The 19,141-nt window shown below is 41.1% G+C and overlaps 1 protein-coding gene across 4 annotated transcripts in view; it reads right to left on the bottom strand.

The window, feature by feature from the left end:
* The window catches only part of cdon (cell adhesion associated, oncogene regulated), a 44,640-nt gene extending 27,336 nt beyond the window's left edge, over window positions 1-17,304 (bottom strand). For all 4 annotated transcript variants that reach the window (XM_017722569.2, XM_017722567.2, XM_017722570.2 and 1 more), the window contains exon 1: window positions 16,753-17,304. The gene's annotated coding sequence lies outside the window, so the exon portion shown is untranslated. The remainder of the gene's footprint in view (window positions 1-16,752) is intronic.
* Between the last annotated feature and the right edge of the window lie 1,837 nt (window positions 17,305-19,141).

Consider the following 19,141-nt stretch of genomic DNA (forward strand, 5'->3'; position numbering starts at 1 on the left):
CTTGTTCATAAAGGTACATGTGTGAGAAAAATGTAACAAAGATCTAAAAAAATATTAAGCAATTTATGGGAACAATTTAACACAAATCTAAAGAAATATTTTTGCTTAGATCATGCCCTTTACATATTAAATAAATGCAAAAACAGCAATGAGAAGTTATGTTATTAACAGAGAAGAGCTGATGAAACATCAGAAAAAGCTACGCTTTAAAAATCGGAGCAAAGACAAAAAAGGTGAAATGAATAATACCACTTAGAAATAACCTTATAACAACTTAAAACATGCAGATATTATAAACTCTCAAGCATGGGCACTTTTACAAAGTACATCATCTGTTCTGCATAACCAAATCATCTTAACTTTTCAGTGCTTTATCTGTGGTGTTTCAGCCAATTGTGTCTGCCAAAGGATATAATATTACAGTAATAAAGTATAGTAATAAAAATCAGATAATTCAGACAAACACAGCACACAACCTTTGCTGCTGTTAACTGCAAGCCTACTGACTGTGTGAGATGTAAGTAAAAGTTCAAATCAATTTTCTTCTTTCCTTTGTAGAAAAAAAGAATGGCTGTTAAGATTTTGGCAATATTATATGGCCTAACAGCAAGTTTTCAGCACTCACACAGACCTTGAAAACCCCAAAAATAATCTGTTCCAGGCAATAAACTTTAATGTATAGGTTTTTCAATGAACTTTAGGGAAACTAAAGTTTTACAGTGAAGTCCAAAAACAGCGTTCAAACACATATACACTTGCTGAAGGCGGAAACACAGGAAATAATAAACTCTCTCAGCCTCTTGCTCACGCCCCCTCTCACTCAGGAGGTCAAAGGTTGCTAGGGAGCAGAGAGTCAGCGGGTGTCTCTTGGCCCTGGTCTAGCCCCATAGGGTCAACCCCCCCAAAAAACAGGGTGAGATATGGAGACGGCATCTTTATTGAGAGCTTACTGCAGATGTGCAGACAGACTTACACACACAGATAGGTGTACTGCATTTAAGGGTGGGCAATATGACAATGTGTCAGTATAATCATGATAATCATGTCACAATTCAAGCTGGGCATTGTTTAAACACTACTGATAGTGATAGAACACTGTAATTACAATACATTGACTTTAATGTTGATGCCGCAACCATTCTTTTAAATTACAAAATGAAAGTGTGTATGACTTAAACCAGAAAAGGGTGAGAGCTGTTGGAAGTGTATTTACTAGGCATGGGAGAAAAATCGATTCTTAGATACACTGCGATGGAAACGTGAACGAATTTTAATTTAATTCTGAATTTTAATTTATAACCTAATGTTAATGAAACACAAAAGGACTTTGAAGTGTGGAAGTACAGCAGCCGGACAGCCTGTGGTGTCACACAACAAAAACAAAAACTGGATGAATGAGAAATCCGAATGCACCCTCTGCAATAAAAGCTAGGTTACGTCAGGAGTTGACAATGTTAAAAAGAGCCATTTTGTCCTTTCAACAAAAATCAAACCACCTTGGGAGCCACAATATTTTATGTTCAATATGTCTCAGTATGTGCTGATGTCCTAGCATAGGCTAAAAATTATAAGTGAAAACACAGACTTACATGCTCTGCTTTAAGCTTTAGTTATGGCTGCCTTTCTCCACCAGAAACCTTTTCTTCAAATGTAGAAGACTTTCTTATAAAATGTCTCTCAACATTCAACTGTTTTACAAGCCTGAAGTTGTTTCTTATTCGCCACCTTCTAGTTTGAATTTTCCCATTTCACCTTAAATTCTGACTGAGGCACAGAATGTAAATGCGGCACCATTTAAGGTGGAACAGGAAAATTCCATAGAGAAGTTGACTTCATCTTCACAACTTTTTAGTGTCTGACAGTCTCTCGTGGCAGATTTAATGTATCAGGACACCAACTCTGCTGCTTAAAAATGAAAATAAGTCAACTGATCTCCAAATGTTCTTAAATCTCTCTTTGCCTTTTTGTTAGCTACTATCTAGGTGAGACTGCATAGCTATGTGACCTACAGTCTGCACGCCAGTTCTCGGTCGTGAGAACCAGGGCTTTTGCACTATGTTGTACCGTCTTGAAGATATTTTACTGACACAGCGATCTCCACTCTCTACAACAAGACCAAAACCGAAGTTATAAAATCACTAAAGATAAGGGGTCACCATAACAGTGCATTTTATCGCAGATGACTGGCAGCGTCTCATGTGCACCAAACAAAAGCAGTGAGTGAGAGCCTTCCAGTTCACTTGACACATCACTTCCATTTGTTTTATTACTAAAAGACATTGGAAGCAAATTCATTTTGGATACATTACAAATAATTTGCTTTAAAAGTAACAAATCAAAAGAAGAAGAGAAAATGGGACTCCTAACAACTGTGCAAGACCATCAAAACTGTCAGCACCAGATACACGGCACGTAAAGCTTCTATCTTTGACAGAGAGGAGAAGATCCAGCTCCACTCTTGATTCACATCTCAAAAAAATCCACTGGAGTTTTTGTCCCTCTTTCCACAGTGAAAAGACAACTCAGCACTATGAACCTTAAAGAATGTTTAGCTGTCAATGAGAAAAGAAAATGTAGAAATCAAAGAAGTTGCTGGTGTTCTTACAACAATGGACTGACCAGAATGTGTTTGGGATTACTTGGATTGTGAGAATGAGAAAATGCAACCAGGTTCTAAGACTGAACTTTGGAAAATCCTTCTAAGAAGAATTTAAGGCAAGTATCCCCTAAAGAATAAGTTGTAATATAGGCAAGGAATGGACACAGTAAATTCTGAAAATATTTATATTATATTTAATTGCTCGTGTAATTTTCAGCTAAATATATTGCTTTTTTTGTAAGCATAACAAATGGGGTATGTATGACCCCATTGCCAAGGTATAAAAACGTGTGTGTGTGTGTGTGTGTGTGTATACGGACATAAACATACTTCCATTAAAAAGAAAAAAAAGTAACAAATCCTCACACAGTGAGAAAAAAGAAATTCTGTATAGAGAAAAAGTTGCTCGATAATCGTTTTATAATCGCAACCCTATGAATCGTAATTGAATCATATCATGAGATGCCTAGAGATTGCCACCCCTAGTATTTAGACAAAGATTTACACAGCCAATTATCAGCCTAGATTTTGGAACAAGCACACATATTGGCTGTCACTAATTACATATTGAAATTTGCCATTAAAGGACATGGAATATTCAGATACACATAGCACATTAAAACTGTTACTGTAAATAGTGGCCTTAAAAATATAATGTTTTACTGAGATATTTGTAGCTCAATGTGTTGTTTATAGTTTTATAGTTGTGGATCTCAGGGGGTCAAACTGTAACAACCATGTGTGCATGCATGATTGTGCTGTTGTATCCCCCTTGTCCTGCGATACTGAGGGTAGCATTTCTGTTTTGCCACGAGTCCCAACAAGTCTTCTACACTGCCCCTATGCCATCCACCTCACTGCCAGAATAATCATACATAATTACAATAATAACAACAGGCTTGCATTAAAACAGCCAGTCAAAGCTGGGCAGCTTGGCACAAACCGTGCGGGTCTGGATGCCGTGATCGCAGTGGTGTGGCACCCCTCTGGTGTTACTTAGGAGCTGATTGGTGTTACTGGGTGGATGTGAAGGCAGCACCTCCGCACCTCTGGCTTATCTGTGCCAGGGATCTGGCGAGACGAGGAAACACAGAGGCATCATTCCTGACTCTTATCTCACTGCCTTTCTACTGACATCCGCCTAGAGGCAAGCGGGGTCTGGGCAGGCTGACGCTGCAAAGGCTATCTGGTGTCCGTCATCAGAGGGGGGAGAAAGAGAGGGAGAAAGAGGAACCGAAGCTAGATGCTGGTAAGTGAAACAGCAGCAAAAAGACAAAGTCTGGAGCCTGAGCACACAGGCGCCAAGTGAAAGGAGAGAGAGAAAAAGAGAGACAGAGAGAGAGAGAGAGAGAGAGAGAGAGAGAGTTTGGGGTGCTGATACATGCCTAGTCTTACATGGGAAGTCCCCGCTGTCTGATGGTGATCTCCACCGTACAGGCCTCATCAAACAAGCTATTAGGGGAGTAGAAAAGTGCAATAAGTGGCAAGTTCAATTTCTCAACCGCTGATTCCACACTCACAACCTCTCCATCACCCAGTGTGACGTTGGCTAGTGCTGCCATCTGTGGCTTAACATAACAGAATTGGTAATTAGTGCTCTTCTTCAATTGTGTTGAACAGTCCAATGGCTTTGTCACAGCTCAGAAATATGCTATGGCTGGCTTCAAGTGTCTCACAGGCAGTATATATTAGCCTTCACCCTCCTAGCTTGGTAGCACCTACTGATAGCGAGTGACACAGCTAGTGGCTGACAAAATTTGGTAGGAAATTTGTGTAAAAATCCAATAGTTTTAATTTAATAGTACTTTACTAACTATATAGTGAGATCAAGCCTAACCTAGTGGTGGATGATGCCTGCATTTACTTACTAATGCATCTCCGCTGCTCAGAAACACTACTGACTATGAGTGGATCCTATTCTTTCTCTTGTTGTGGGAACCAGGAAAGCTGTAATCCAGGACTGCTGCATGCCCATAACACTGTATTATTTAGCAGGCTAAATTGCTGTTTTGCTCATTACACTTGAGAGCGGAGGATGGTTTGGGGAACTGATCTATGGTCAGATATTCAGAATAAGAATTCAAATACTGTGTGTTTGAATCTCTGTCATGGACAGATCTCTGGCCAGTTAACTGTCATAAACGAACCAGACTCTTGGACATGGGAAAGCTTCTGGAAAGCTGACGTCCTCAGTCTCCTTCCCTTTGCTCTGTTTTTATGCTTAAGTGTAAATGTGTATTAATGTATAAAGTTCACTTAAACTGTAGACTTCAGAACGTCAATTAAGAATGAGAGCTTTAAATGATGCAGGAAATGATGACCGGGCATGCCCAGCAAATGAGCAGGCAAAGCCAGGGACACAAAATTCCAGGCAGGGCTCTTACCTGAGATCCTGGAAAAATAGGAGCAAAAACAGTATGTCCATTCTAACTATTATTTACGTTATATATGTGTACTCATATGGTTCCGTTCACCTACAATTGACCACATGCACATCCATAAAGGAAACACACACAAACGCACACATATTATCTAAATACCTTATCCTTCTGTGCAGAAAGGAAACAAACTTTTGGAAAAATAATTACTGCTACTCAGCATAGAATCCTTCAGCCAGGGTGAACCTTGAAAAAAACTGTCTCTTACCTGCACTAAAATAGCATACCTGAGGCCCTGCAAGACACTGCTGCAACTAGATGGGCACTTCTGGAGGAGTGCAGGCTCTTGCCTGGGTGACACTAGGAAAAATAAACATTCCAACAGGCCCTTGGGGTTGGGTGGACAGCACCTGCACCCCTCTAGAAAAGAAGGATGAAAAAAGAGGCACCCCTCACCACAGGAAACGCTTCAAGAGCCATCTGCCTCATGCCCAGTTCTCTGTCATATTGGGTAAACAGGGACAAAGGCAACTGCAGAAAGCATCAAAGGCCCAGGGCAAGGGCAAGACAGAGATGGGGTGTGTGTGTGTGGGGGGGGGGTTGAAGAGAGAGGGACAGAGTTTTAAAATGCCTAAGCACCTTAAAGTAAAACAGACCTAAATGTCTGGTACAGAAAATCTCCAAACCACAGCATTGAAAAGACCTCAAAAGTTATTTGAATTACAAAGATAATGTATAAAATGGCCTGCTCTGTATATACAAGAGACACACAAAACCACTAAAGAAACATAGGAGAATTTAAAATGGAAGAAATAACTAAAGAGAGAGATATACAAAGAGCTAGTAAATGTCTTTGCGATGGTCTGATCTGACCTGTGTGCTGAAGCTGACTCTTAAGCTATACACTGAACCTGTCTACACTTGCCCTCTGAGCTGCTGACAGAGGAGCTCCTACAAGCACACATGCACACACACACACACACACACATGCATATATTCCTTAGAGAGAACAAGCAAGAGTGGACTAAGCAAAAAAAAAACAAAAACAATAAAAACGTCATTAAAATCATCAACAGCTAAAATATACAAAGTAAGACTTTATAGTAGAATCAAGGGGTTACACCAACCAAAGCGTTGGTGCAGCAGTAGAAAAAAAGGTGAGGATTCATCAAAAGGTGAATACTTGACAAACCTCAGTTCATTTCCCCTGCTAATGCTTGACAGAGAAAAACTGATACTGTGTGAACCGTGCTTGTAATCCTCCTAGCCTGCTGATGGTACAATTTAGTGACTTAATGCACAATCAGAGAGGGAGAGGGGGAGAGACAGAGAGAGAGAGAGAGAGAGAGAGAGAGAGAGAGAGAGAGAGAGAGAGCGGGGCCCTGCACCACTGCCGGCCTGAATGGGCCTGTAATTGGCTACTATTGGTTGAAGTTTGAGGAATGAAGGCTGCCCCAGGCCATGCAGAGGAGACTAATGAATGGAAATGCTGGGCCTCTACTGAACAGCCTTGCTCTGATTAAAGAGTGGAGGGAGACTTTATTAAAAAAGAGGAGAAAAAGAGAAAAAGGCACGGACACATGTCTGAGTACCAGAAAGAGAGAGTGTAAGCGAGAACGGAAAATGAGAGATAGAGAGAGAGAGAGAGAGAGAGAGAGAGAGAGAGAGAGAGAGAGAGAGAGAGAGAGAACAATATGAATGTTTTCAATGAGTGGCAACAGAGAGGATTCTGTCTTTGTTTGAATGGGAACAAGGAGGAAATCAGACCGGAGGAGTAAGCCGCTGCGCAAGCAGATTGGAATGACAGTCGTCCCATTGAAATGACACACTGAGGGTTGCCTTCAACTGTTCTCCATAGTCACTGCGTGTGTGCAGTGGGATCAAAGTTCTGGGGGAGTGTGATGTTGTTTTCAAGACCCCTCTCCCCCTTGTTGCAAAAGTCCAGCATCTCCGCTAAAGGGAAATCACACCATCTGCAAGGTGAGGGTGACCTGGGGCAAGCCGTTGCAGGACAATGTGGTCCAAGTTTGCTCAAAAGGAGGACAGAGGGAAGGGGGATCTTCAAAGAAGAAAAAGAAGTGAAAACAGAGGTCCCTGGAATCAGACACGTCCAACAAAGTCTTGTTTACCAAGGACACACACATTGCCTCCAAGACTCAAAAGAATCCAAGCCCTGACCCGTACTCCCCCGCCTTCTTTCCCCAAGTGCCAGGCCCCAGACCTGGGAGACGGCACTAATTCCCGCCCCGGGCTGCTTGGCCTCGGACACAAACACTCGGCGGGGATCGCTTGGTAAGCCGGAGCTAGGAGGGAGGGGCTGAGCCTCAGTACAGTACAGAAGAACTCTCTTAATTGGAGTTTGTTCTGCGGCGTCTTGTTTGCCTGGGAAAGGGGGCTTGGGGTTGGAGGGGAGTGCTGAGAGAGAGAGAGAAGGGGGTGGAGAGGTAAGTGAGTTGTTTCCCAAGGTTTTCAACAACAGGGATTAAGAGCAGAGCCAAAACTCAATAGGGCTGTCTCGGACACTGGAAATGGATCTCAGGGCGCTGCCTATGCACTAGGCCACAGTCGGGCCTGCTGCGTGGCGCACAAGGGAAAAAGGAACTACGCCCACTGCATTGTTGGGAGCTGCCGAGCTGCCATTCCAGCTGAGTTCACAACTCCACTGGAGCCCTGAAGGAGTGATGGTTGTGGAGGGGAGGTAATTTGGATGGAGAGCAAGAATGCAGGAGAGACAGAGGTTGTGCAAGCCCCAGAGCGAGTACCGTTGAGGGACTAGGCTGATTGGCAGCCAATGCCAAATACACCTGATTCACAGACCATAGACTAGGGAGGAACGAATGTGTGGGTGTATGTGTGAGTGTGCTAGAGCTGCCAGGGCATTGGACAGCTCTTCTTGAGGAGGAGGCTGAGCACTCACATTCCACAGGCTCAGACTATGAGAGGAGCGAACAAGAAAAAAACAAATCCCAAGCCTGCACCAATATGACCTATCATGATGACCACTGGGTACAACAGGATAGCTGCCACAATGCTTAAAAGTTGAATCCTGCATGAAGCTTTCCTTTGATTCCTTCCTCTCTTTAACTCTAGCTCAGAGTTAGCTATCCCTGATCTCTCTGGATTCCATCACTTTGTCTGTCGCTGTGGAAACCAAGCCGGACATACAGCCACACAATGGGTTCTGCTCAGTCTCCTGCCGATAGGTCCCTGGCCATGGACCAAAAGCACTCCCAGTGTGGTGACATATATTAAAAACTCAGAGCCAGACCATGTGGAAAACAAAAACAAGTTGACAGTGCATCTCCAAACAGATATTTGCAATAAGTGAACGTCGAGAGAGGCTCACAAACATTCAGGGGGCTGTGAATTATCTGGTGCCGAGAGAAGAAAAAAGATGCCACTGCATTGCCTTCTTGTGCTGAGGCTAGTAGTCTAAACCACAGACTAGTAAAAATAACAGTTACTGTAGAATTCCCTGAGATAAAATTAAGTAGCTAGTGGCAGTGTTTAAATGTATACACAGTGTCTGTCTGTGTGGTTGCATTCATGGACTTCCCAAAGCAGAAGAATTTAGCTGCACAAAACAAAAACAAATGATGTCAAAAAAGGTTGACATCTGAATTGCTCTCCATTAAAAGACAGTTAAAAGCCACAAAACATAAAGCAATCCCTCTGCCTTTTATGTACAAGTCTAAGGGCAGTGAAATAAATATGCAGTCCAAACAAGGGCCATGGCCACATCTGTTTACGCTGTCTAAATGTTTATCTCTCTTGTCTTGTAACTCTCTTGAAGTGCAAAGGTCATGTTTTCGTCTTGCTGCCCGAGATCAGAACGCAAATTGGGTGGTGTGAGTTCAATAAACTTGCACATCTTACTTTCCATCCTTGGCTATAAATCAGGCCATTAAACACATCTCCACATTCTCAGTAATTCTAAGAGCAGTGCTGGAGGTGTGAGCTGGATCTGGACGGTGACGTATTGCATTCGACCGCGCCAAGACCAACAATGCCTCATGACAACAGGAAAACAGTGCAATAATAAAGCTATCATGCACCGTGCTTGCACAGCACGTGCTGGAGCTACTGTTAGCAGAGAGCACCCCAGGCCTTGACTTCCACAGATGGGGTATTAAAGAAAGAAAGAAAAAAAGGCAAACACTTGCTGGATGGGGTATCTTATGGAGACCAACCAGGAAGCCAGTCTTTCCAAGAGTCATAAATATTATGAATCTCCCATCCTGTATCTTAATCTAATCTTGGCTGTTTTTAATAGAGGGGTCAACAGTGCAACAATAAAGGGCCTTCTTCAGACTGGGCCTAGTAATTAATTCCTGTTTCCTCAAGGCCTCCTCAAGCAGTTTTTAAACAGCTCCATAAATGACCGTTTTTCTCTGCTGGTTATTGCTGCACCGTAGGGACCAAAATGGAACTCACAACCACTCGCCTCTCCGCAGCAATACCACACTGCCTCACACTCTGATCCACCCGCTGTACTGCTCCACCAAACACACAGTCTGTTTGTCAAGGCTGACATACTGGGGGTGCCAACCATGGCAGCTTCTTTCTTAATATAAAATATTCTCTTGCTTGGCTCCAAGGATTCAAAACAGCCAAATTCACTGAGATGCTGGATAAACTCCCTTGTCAATGTTGTTTATGGGTTTTGGGTGATTGAAATAGAAAGTTGTTGTGTGACCCTGTTGGTTTAAAATGTGGAGGTGCTGAGTGGGGCAGTGGGAAGGAGTAAAGGAAGAAGAGTGTTCAGGCCAGTGCTTGTGCACCCAGTGATATCTGAAGAGCGTAAGGAGGGTCATGATCAGGAAAAGGCCAGAGAAATGAATCTTGCAAACAGGAAGCTGCTAAGGACAGAGAAATTTTGCTCCTGATTTTGTCCAAGGAAGCTGACAGCAAGGGTCTGGTTCACAAGTTCAGCCCCAAATCTTCCACATGGATAAGGATTCTCTGCCCACCCCAGATACTGGGAAAAATACAGCCTCATCAGATCCTGAAGGACAATTATCAGATAAATAGTTGTTTTTGGCAGCAGTGAGTTCAGTCATCTATCATGCCATGTTGCAACTTCCTGAAGAACTGTATTTTGGTTTCTTTTTTCTTAATGAGGCCAAGTGCAATCAAACCTAAGTGCTCTTATAAACGTTAGTCACATCCGCCAAGAGTCACACGCGAAAATATTTTTGTTTTTTAGTGTTGAGCTCTCACCACCTTCCCCAAGCAAGAACCATATGAATACAAAAATGGACATTAATATTCTGACCACACCTGCTAAATCATGGCTAAAATCACAGAAGTAATGCAAGTTTTAACTGAATTGAATAATTCTCCAAAATACATTGTCAAAGAATATGTAGTCTGTTTTATATATTTCATGAACACATTGACTAACAATGCTCAAGGACAGTAGATGAAACAAATAAACAGATTTTAACAATAAACTGTTTTTTGTTCTTCTCAAATAAACATACATAAATTATGTATTCATGTCAATATTTTCATGGGAGCTGGAAATATATTAGTCAGGTAATTCTATGAATCTTGAAATGATACATAAAATGGATCAAAAAACACTGATCAGGATATTTTCAAGTACTTTGCTGCCCTCAACGAGCAAAACAAATTCTACAGTCAGGACTGTCAAATATAAAAATGTATACACACAAAGTCCACAGTAAATGGAAGACTAAATGCAAAGATGTGGTGAAATTGCATGAACTACAATTCAGCACATTCAGGGAATTAATCAGTCACTTGAAAAATCAACATTGAAATGAATGAGTAGACTTTAGTCAGTAAAATGAACTTAAGTCAATCTTCTGAGCCAGTCAGAATAACAATATTGACTACATGGATGACCTGGCAGACCTGAGTCACTGCTATAACTTGAGCACAGACATCCTGTAAAATAATCAGTTTAATAACTTCTGATATTAAATGTTTTAGTTTACTTTTGTTGTTCATTCTACATCTTTTTTTCACCACCATTATTTCTACTTTTGAAATACTCTGAAACAAGCAGTCCTGTTACTTGTCTACAGTACTGCAGTAAGTGGTTTCATGGGATGAAAACTAGGTCAGGCAAGTGTACTTACTGGACACCTCTGGTATATCAAAGAACATGCAAACAGACAACTGTATAAAGAACACTAACCAGCTGCATGCTTCATTACAAAGAGAGCTTAATTTGGCCTATTTAAATGGTCCCACATAGTATGTAGAACATGAAAAATCACTGTGTACATAATTTATGACAGTATCTTTTGATTGCAACTTATCAAACTTCAAAATAGCTGAATGCCATGATCACAAGATGACATCAGATTCATATCTGTATACACATATATAATTACTTTAAAAATCTGCAATTTATTTACTTTATTGCATTTGTATATCATGTATCAGCATTGGCCCATAATTCCACTATTGGTGCATCTCTAAACACAATGCATGTCATGTATCATGGAAATGTCATTAAACTATTCTGATGTTATTGCCCTATAACCCACCCCTAGTGTGCTCACAACTGCACATCTCGTTTACAAAAATGGTTTGTTAAAGAACCATCCATCAATCAAAAGGTTCTTTAAGATTCCAGGTTCTATGAGGCTTTTTGGGACCTTTATTTTTAAAGATGTAAAATAGAGAGATGTATCCAGTGACAGAACTAAACTATTCTAAAAGTAAAACCATCCATGAAGGATAGAAATAATTATATACGTCTACATATGAGTAACTAATGTATAACAAAGGAAAACAAAGGTCAGATCTGTGAAATCCATTTTAATATCTTTAACACACTGTGTATAAGATAAAAACACAAACAGCAAACGTACAGCAGAGTACAACATATAATGTAGCTAATTTTCAACAAAAGGTAGAATTCCTACCAGTAGAGTGCACTCACAAAACACTAGCCCACAGCAACACCCACACACCCACACTTCACCTAACCTGTCCATCTCTCCTGTCAGTGCCCTGTTCATATTTCCCATCTGCTCTCTCGTCAGAGCTGCTGGCCAATGTCAGTCAGCACCACGGAGGGCACTAAATCACACAGCAAACTTTGGCCGTCGTCCACAAACCCTCTCCTGTCCTTCCAGCTCTGGAGAACCGCTGATGCTGTTGTGAGGTGGACTCATCAGTGATCAATGCAGCTACTGCATTTCTAAAGCATCATCACTGAGAGGATCAAATGTCTACCATGCAAAAGTCGCAGTTTTCACTAGCGATAACAAAAGTATAGTGAAATTTGGTAATTATTTCTCACTCATACATCATGGAAAAGACCAAACAATTTTTTTATTTACTTTTAATTCTACTATATATTATATATTGAAAACGTGTTTGCTACATTCGTCATTGCTTGACACTGATACAATCAGAAAAAACAGAAATACAGAATTTGTCCTGTTCAAACAGAATGCAAATTGAATGTTGATATTCATTGCTTAACTAGTTGTTTAATAAAATATGTAATTAGAGAAGAATGCCAGCTGAATCAGAAATGGCACAAGACCATTTCCAAAATCAAAGCTTAGTATCGGCCAATGTCAGTCTGATATTTTTTCTTTTCACACAAGCATCTAAAAGTAGTATATCATGCTCAAGCTACTCAAACACTACTGCCCCAAAACGAAAGGTGCACTGTTGTAGCTTTGAGGGTACATTTACATTGTTTGTACATAAACAAGAAATGTACATGCACAGTACATTTATTTCTAACGGTGTACAGGGTTTGATCAGATTAATTAGCAGTATTCGATTCTGTATTTTCTGTTGATGTCAGATCGATACTGATAGCTGGTATCGGGTAAGAACATCTTCCAAATTGAATATTAATCAAAAACAAAAATAAGAACTCCTGACTTCTAAGAGTTTAAACTTTTATCAGGTCTGAGAATCCACTTGCTGTTGCAGAGTAAGAAAAAACTAAACAGACTTTTATTGACCTAATCAAGACTATACACAGCAGTGACGTTCACACTCATTGTACACATCTGCGTAGCACGCATTCCACATATGATGGAACGTGTGAACTGTGTTGCTATATTTTTTGACTCACTGACTTCACCGAGTCATCTTGTGCCCCACAGCTGATCCTCCTGGAGTAGGGCGAAGATCACAGCCCCAACCCAAATAAACAGGCCAACCACACACTGATTTAGCAGTTCAAACTCACTTTCATCCAGACCAGGCCAGAGATGGGGTTAGCAAACTGTGTAACATCTGTGTGGCAAAGGAGTCTGAGCCAAGGAGGAGTCCCAAAATACACCCGACTGCGCCCTCTCTCTCTCTCTCTCTCTCTCTCTCTCTCTCTCTCTCGGACACACCCGGCCTGCCTCCCATAGTTACACCAACATACTCATCATTCACTTTCACTATGCGCTTACATTTTCTCCTGCCCGCAACCCAAACACACAAAAGTACTGAAACCATTCTCCATACACGCTGCGATGCTTCTCTGTTTCTGACAGGCAGGCACGGTCCTTAGCAGGGATGGCGCTCTGCAGGTCGAAGGGCGTATGCTGCGGCTGTGCATCATAAGGAGCAGAAAGACCACTCTGAGCACATTACACAAGCTTACGTTCAAATTGGCCACTTAAAATACCTCCCCTAGCAGCCACATGTGTTTAGCATTAGCCAGAACGCTCTAATCGGCCAAACATTATTCTAGCCCTCATAATGGCACAGGCAGTGTTTAGAGTCAGCCCGTATGATAAGCCCTGGCATGCTAATGATTTATTAATGCCTGTACTTAGCTCAGAGACACTGATGGGCAGTGCCTTTGAAATCACAGGATGTAGCCCAGTCATCTGCTTAGTTGATTAGTGAGCTCATTCTCAGTTAAGCCAAGGCTGGAAATCAAACAGCAAGAAGCTCTTTTCAGGCTGGGTGTCCCTTGATATTAAATGGGAGTACCACTTTTCAGTCTGTGAATGAGTATAATTATTAGTTTTAGGTTAAAAAAGGACCAGAAGGAAAAGTCAAACAATTGTCAGTCTACTAAGCAATATATGCAGTGCCTATGCACTGTAGAAGTGGACAATACCGTGAAAAATTCATTATTGTAATAAATATGACACAAAACACTATTCTGAGCCTATCATCAGTATTCAACAAACACTAACCAGCTGTATATTTAATTAAAAAGAGTTTAATTACTTTTGACAAGTGGTGCATTCTGTCTGTTCAAACTCCAAAAAATGAATAAATAAATTTGTCATACAGATCATGTACTGTGAAAAAAGTCTTCAAATGTCATGATGCTGTATTACTGTCATATCTCCCACCCCACTACATTGGCTGTTGTTTACAGGTTCTCTGTAATGTGTTTTCTATGCTATATTCAGTTGTTCAATGTTCTAGAAGTCTAGAAGACAAGCATATTGTGACATAATTTATCACATTAACAATTTAACACTAACCCTAACCCTATCATCATTTTGGCCAACCCTAATGAGTGGCTGAGTGTGAATAGCTTGAAAGACACAGTATTGTCTCTTGCAAGATGAAACATAGCCCGAGCAACTGTTTGAACCTGTGGCTGCTTTCTTCCGAGGCGCCCATCTGCGTGCATCTCACAGACTCGATGTCATGCTCTTTCGGGAAGATCATTCACAACCTCGCTCCCCTGAATGGTAACTGTTCCAGTTTCTAAGTGCAGCCCCTATGTCAGAAAAAAAGTTGCTAGGAAGCACCGCTGAGATAGGGGTGTCATTATTCTACAGTGGCAGAAGCAAAACAAACAAAGGGCATTTGAGAGATGTGGGAGTTCAATAAAACAGTATCTATTTCAACAGGTCCCGTAACTGGAAACTGATCAAAGCGTGAGAAGTAGCAGAGGAAATAGCTTTTGGTGGGGCGATCTTGTTTAAAACGAATGCGCCGCTGAAAATGAACATTTACTGTGAATATGCCACATTTTCAGAGCATTGCCTTCTAAACACTGATTTTAAAATTACTTTCATAAAGTGAAACAGCTTTAGGACACTTAGGAACTGGGCGATTTCCCATCACCCAGGTCTCAATAAGAAACAGCGTGTTCTATATGTTTCAGCAATCACAGCTCGGGAGCTCCTTCTATGTACTTTATATTCAAAGAGAGAGAGAACTAAAGCAACGCCTATGGCGATGCATAACAAGTTGGTTTCTGTGAAGATATATTACAGCTTTATCTCAGTCCTACTGGCCTGCTGTTACTCAGCCGGTCCTTTCACGCGGAATGTTAACTTGGACTCAAATAGTGCGTATTATTAAAAAAGTATACATATTTCCAAAAATAGGTCTTTCGCTATGCTGTCTTTATAAAATATCTTTAAAACAGATTTTGTGCAAGCTTCTATTATGGTGATATCAATGGATCTCCGGGTGCAGAAAGCATGAGGGCTTTGTTGTGTGGTGATGGTACTGTCTTAACCTCTCTGATCAGACAAAAGCCACTCACATGCCACATGTAGGCATCTATTTATGTTTCTTTAGAAGAGGCTCATCAAAAGGAGAAATGGAGGAGAAATGCTATAGCATTCGTCGCCTCTGACAAGCACAAATACTGCCTGTTTGCAAATACACATACCCTACCCATGAGCTAATAATACAAATGCATATAACAATTACCTGTATACTAGAACTTGTAGCCGCATAAATATGATCTGCGAAAGTAAGGCTCACAAAACATCACACCATCTCAAGCAGTCCTCTCAAAAGTCTATGTCTGCATCTAATAACTCCTTTAGTTATCGTCCTGTCCCATCAGCAGTTTTGTCGTAAGCAGGAAAGAAATGCACAAATCTATTAGTCTATGGGTCAGGTTAATAAATTATATGGTCACTCTCTCTGTTTTTGAAGGCACAAAAAAATTACGAGATTTTAAGTTTTCTTAAGTATTATCTTACATATCAATTCAATCTTATCTCACTTTACCTCATCTTTCAAGGAAGGGTTTTGACTGACGTGAAAGAAAGAAAAGCAAACAACTTCTATCTTCATAAAGCAAAAATGATACCTGCAGGCTACAACACTCTTTAGTTTAATAGAAATCCCCATAGGTGCCACTTTCTCTTTTTTTCATTAATTGTTTTTTTTTTAATGTGTAAAAAAAAAGATCTTGCGAGTCAGACAGGCTTTCAGTTTCAAGAATATCATAGTTATTAGGTATGTAAGAAGACAAATAATTTAAGGCTTTTCCCACAGCCAGTCCTTAATCACAGTTTTAATGAAAAATGTAACTACGTGCATAATTAAAAGACACTGCAGATTTAGGAGCTCAGTGCACGGGCATCAATGTTGGACCTAAACACTGTACAGAGCCCGTCAACCGGTTGAGCCCATTACGGCTGAAAGTCAGCGAGCTTGCTGGTAAACATTCAAGACGTGACATAAAATAATTAAGGCAGGAGTGACGGCGTGCACTCACGTCACTTACAGTTTTATTCACTGCTTTTATATTCTTTTTATGACCGCCCCAGTGAGAAAGCAAAAGTCAGCCTTGTTTTTGACAGTACAGCTTCTGTACTTGCTTTATGTTTTCATATTTCAGGTTTACTGAGGAAAGTGGCAGTCGCCTGCACCGCCACCGCCGCCCCCCCCCAACTGAGAGAAAAAGTTGAAGAAACGTCGAGTTTAACTCTGATGATTTTAAATGAGTATGAGACGGAAAGTAGGCGAAAGAGTGTGTTAAAATTAAACAACACCTCAGTTTTGTGTGTGCGTGTGAAATGAGCCTCCCGGTTCGGAAGCCGAAGCAGGCCGAGTAGCTCTTACCTTCCGACGGAGGGAAAACGCGGAGCTCAGGCGGAGAAAGCTAGCAGCAAAAAGCATTCTTCTGGCAGCAAATCCGCACTGGGCCCTCCATTAGACACGGGCTCAGAGTGCAGGGCAGTAGGGAGAAGAGGAAAACACGGGATATAGTGGTTTAGCTTCTCTCTGTCTGTCTCTGTCTGGCTGTAGGTAGCTCACGAGACCCGCGAGTGCAGCGCCTGAAGTAGGATACAAAGTCACGGAGACCAACGAAGCTCGAGCCGTGGACACCGGGCGAAGCTGCCAAGTGAGTACTACGCTACGGACTAAACTCCCTCTTTCTTTCTCTACTCGTTCACTATCGCAGTACAACCGTCTTTTTCCCCCGAGCGCACACACTCACTCACTCTCTCACACACACACGCATCCTCGAGGCGAGTATCGAATTGCTGAACAAATCGTGGCAGCGAGGCGCAGTCTGATGGTGGAAGCAGGAATGTTTCAAGCCCACAGCCCAACAGGGCAGTGCTAGAGGAAGGGGGCTGCCCTACTACCAGCGTGGTAACGAGCTTTTACCACCAAACCAAATGAATATCAGCGTGCTCCCCGCCCCCTTGCAAAGACCCCCTTACACCCCCTTGCAAAGACTTCATCCACCACAGGAGTGGCTCTCTGAGTGGGCTTTTTCTTCCATATACCTGTTCTGCTCATTTGTGGGACAACGTTTCGGGGTGCTAGTAATTGCGTATTTTAAAGAAAAGAGGAAATAAATTGCTTTATATAAATTTACAAATTTGGACGTTATTTATTTCTCTAATAAATGTGATAGGCTAGTTATCATGATATGGTATTGATTCTTGTATGTGTAAAGCCAGCCCCCAAACCCTAAATGCATTAAGGCTTATGTGCTTATATTCTAATGTTAAATAGAGTCTTAACTGGCAAAAGTAAAACAAAACACACACACACACACACACACACACACACACACACATTGTATCATTATTGTGACAAAAATATGCTTTTCTAAGCATATCATAGATAGCCTCAAGAACATTATATTTCACTGAAAAGGGCAAAATTTGGCCAGTTTAATTGGATTTATTATAGTATTACTGCATAATATGTGTTCAAAAATTGTTGAGCTCAGATTTTGGCATTTTTTAAATACAATTTGTCTGTTCTGCCTCATCACATCTTAGAAAAACTAATCAAGCTACACTCTTGCTTTAGATCTGGTTCTGTTGAATCCTCCACTGTGAGAAGACAACGCTTTGGATCTGATAAGATGTAGTTTATTTTATGTCAATCAAGTTCAGCTGAGGGTTCATTTTCTGTTAAAAATGTTTTCTGTTTTTTTCTGATGCTAAAAAACAAATGGCCATTTTTACCGGATATTAAAGAAATAAATAATAATTTTAAAAATGATCTCTGTCTTTTTCCTATTCAATTATTGATATAATGTAACACATGCCACACTGACAAATAACACCTTTAAAAACAGGCCCAGACATATTCTTTGCGTTATTAAAACCCTGAGATTGAAGTGTCAGTCTTAATTCTAATGAATGTGAGTCTGAGAGTTATAGTGAATAATGATATATTGTGGCAGGTGGTGCCCCAAACTGCACGTTCTTATGTTTCTCAGCCGTGCAAGAGTTTTCCGGAAGTAGGTGATATATTTGTACATACCTCTGTCATTCATTGACAGGAAGGCTACAAAAAAGGAAAGAGGCTTTAAAAGACATTACTCTTCAACAGCATGATGGATTTGGTCTAAATGAAAAACATCACCTGTGATATTCATATGGCATATTCATTTTACTGCAGCACAAGCTGACACAGGGTAGTATAAAATACTTAACGGATTGTGCTGGCTTACTCTGCCCTCATTAATATGACTGAAATGAAGCCAGGCTTGAGTAACTAAATGGCCACAGGTCCTTTTTGGCCTCAGGATTGTTAGTTGGATGGACATCGTGTTATTTGGCTGGAACTATTTCCTCAGCAGTAGGGGTTTGTGTGTGTGTGTGTTTGTGTGCATGTTTGCAAGACTTGGTGGGCTTGTTGGCTGCTCAGGCCTGTGTGAAATGGTCATCTGTTCTGTGTATGGCCATATGTAAACAGGATAATCGTCCCCACACCTATATTCATTGGCTGCAGTGACGAGCGGGCCATGTGAGCCGGGACAGCAGGTGCTCCCTGCCGTCTGATGGCTAAACCCAGCAAAAGGTGATTCAGTTTCTCTAAGATTAAGTTGTCTATGCTCAGAAAACCCTGATATTGAGTGAGAGACAAAGAAAGAGAGAGCTCATGTAGGATGGTTTTATTGGCCAAGTAAGAAAACATTTACAAGGAATTTGTCTTAGCAGTATCTCACAATGAAACGATTGTTAGGGAAATAATTAAATGA

Source organism: Pygocentrus nattereri, chromosome 7 (assembly GCF_015220715.1).
Source record: "Pygocentrus nattereri isolate fPygNat1 chromosome 7, fPygNat1.pri, whole genome shotgun sequence".
Classification (NCBI taxonomy): Eukaryota; Metazoa; Chordata; class Actinopteri; order Characiformes; family Serrasalmidae; genus Pygocentrus; species Pygocentrus nattereri.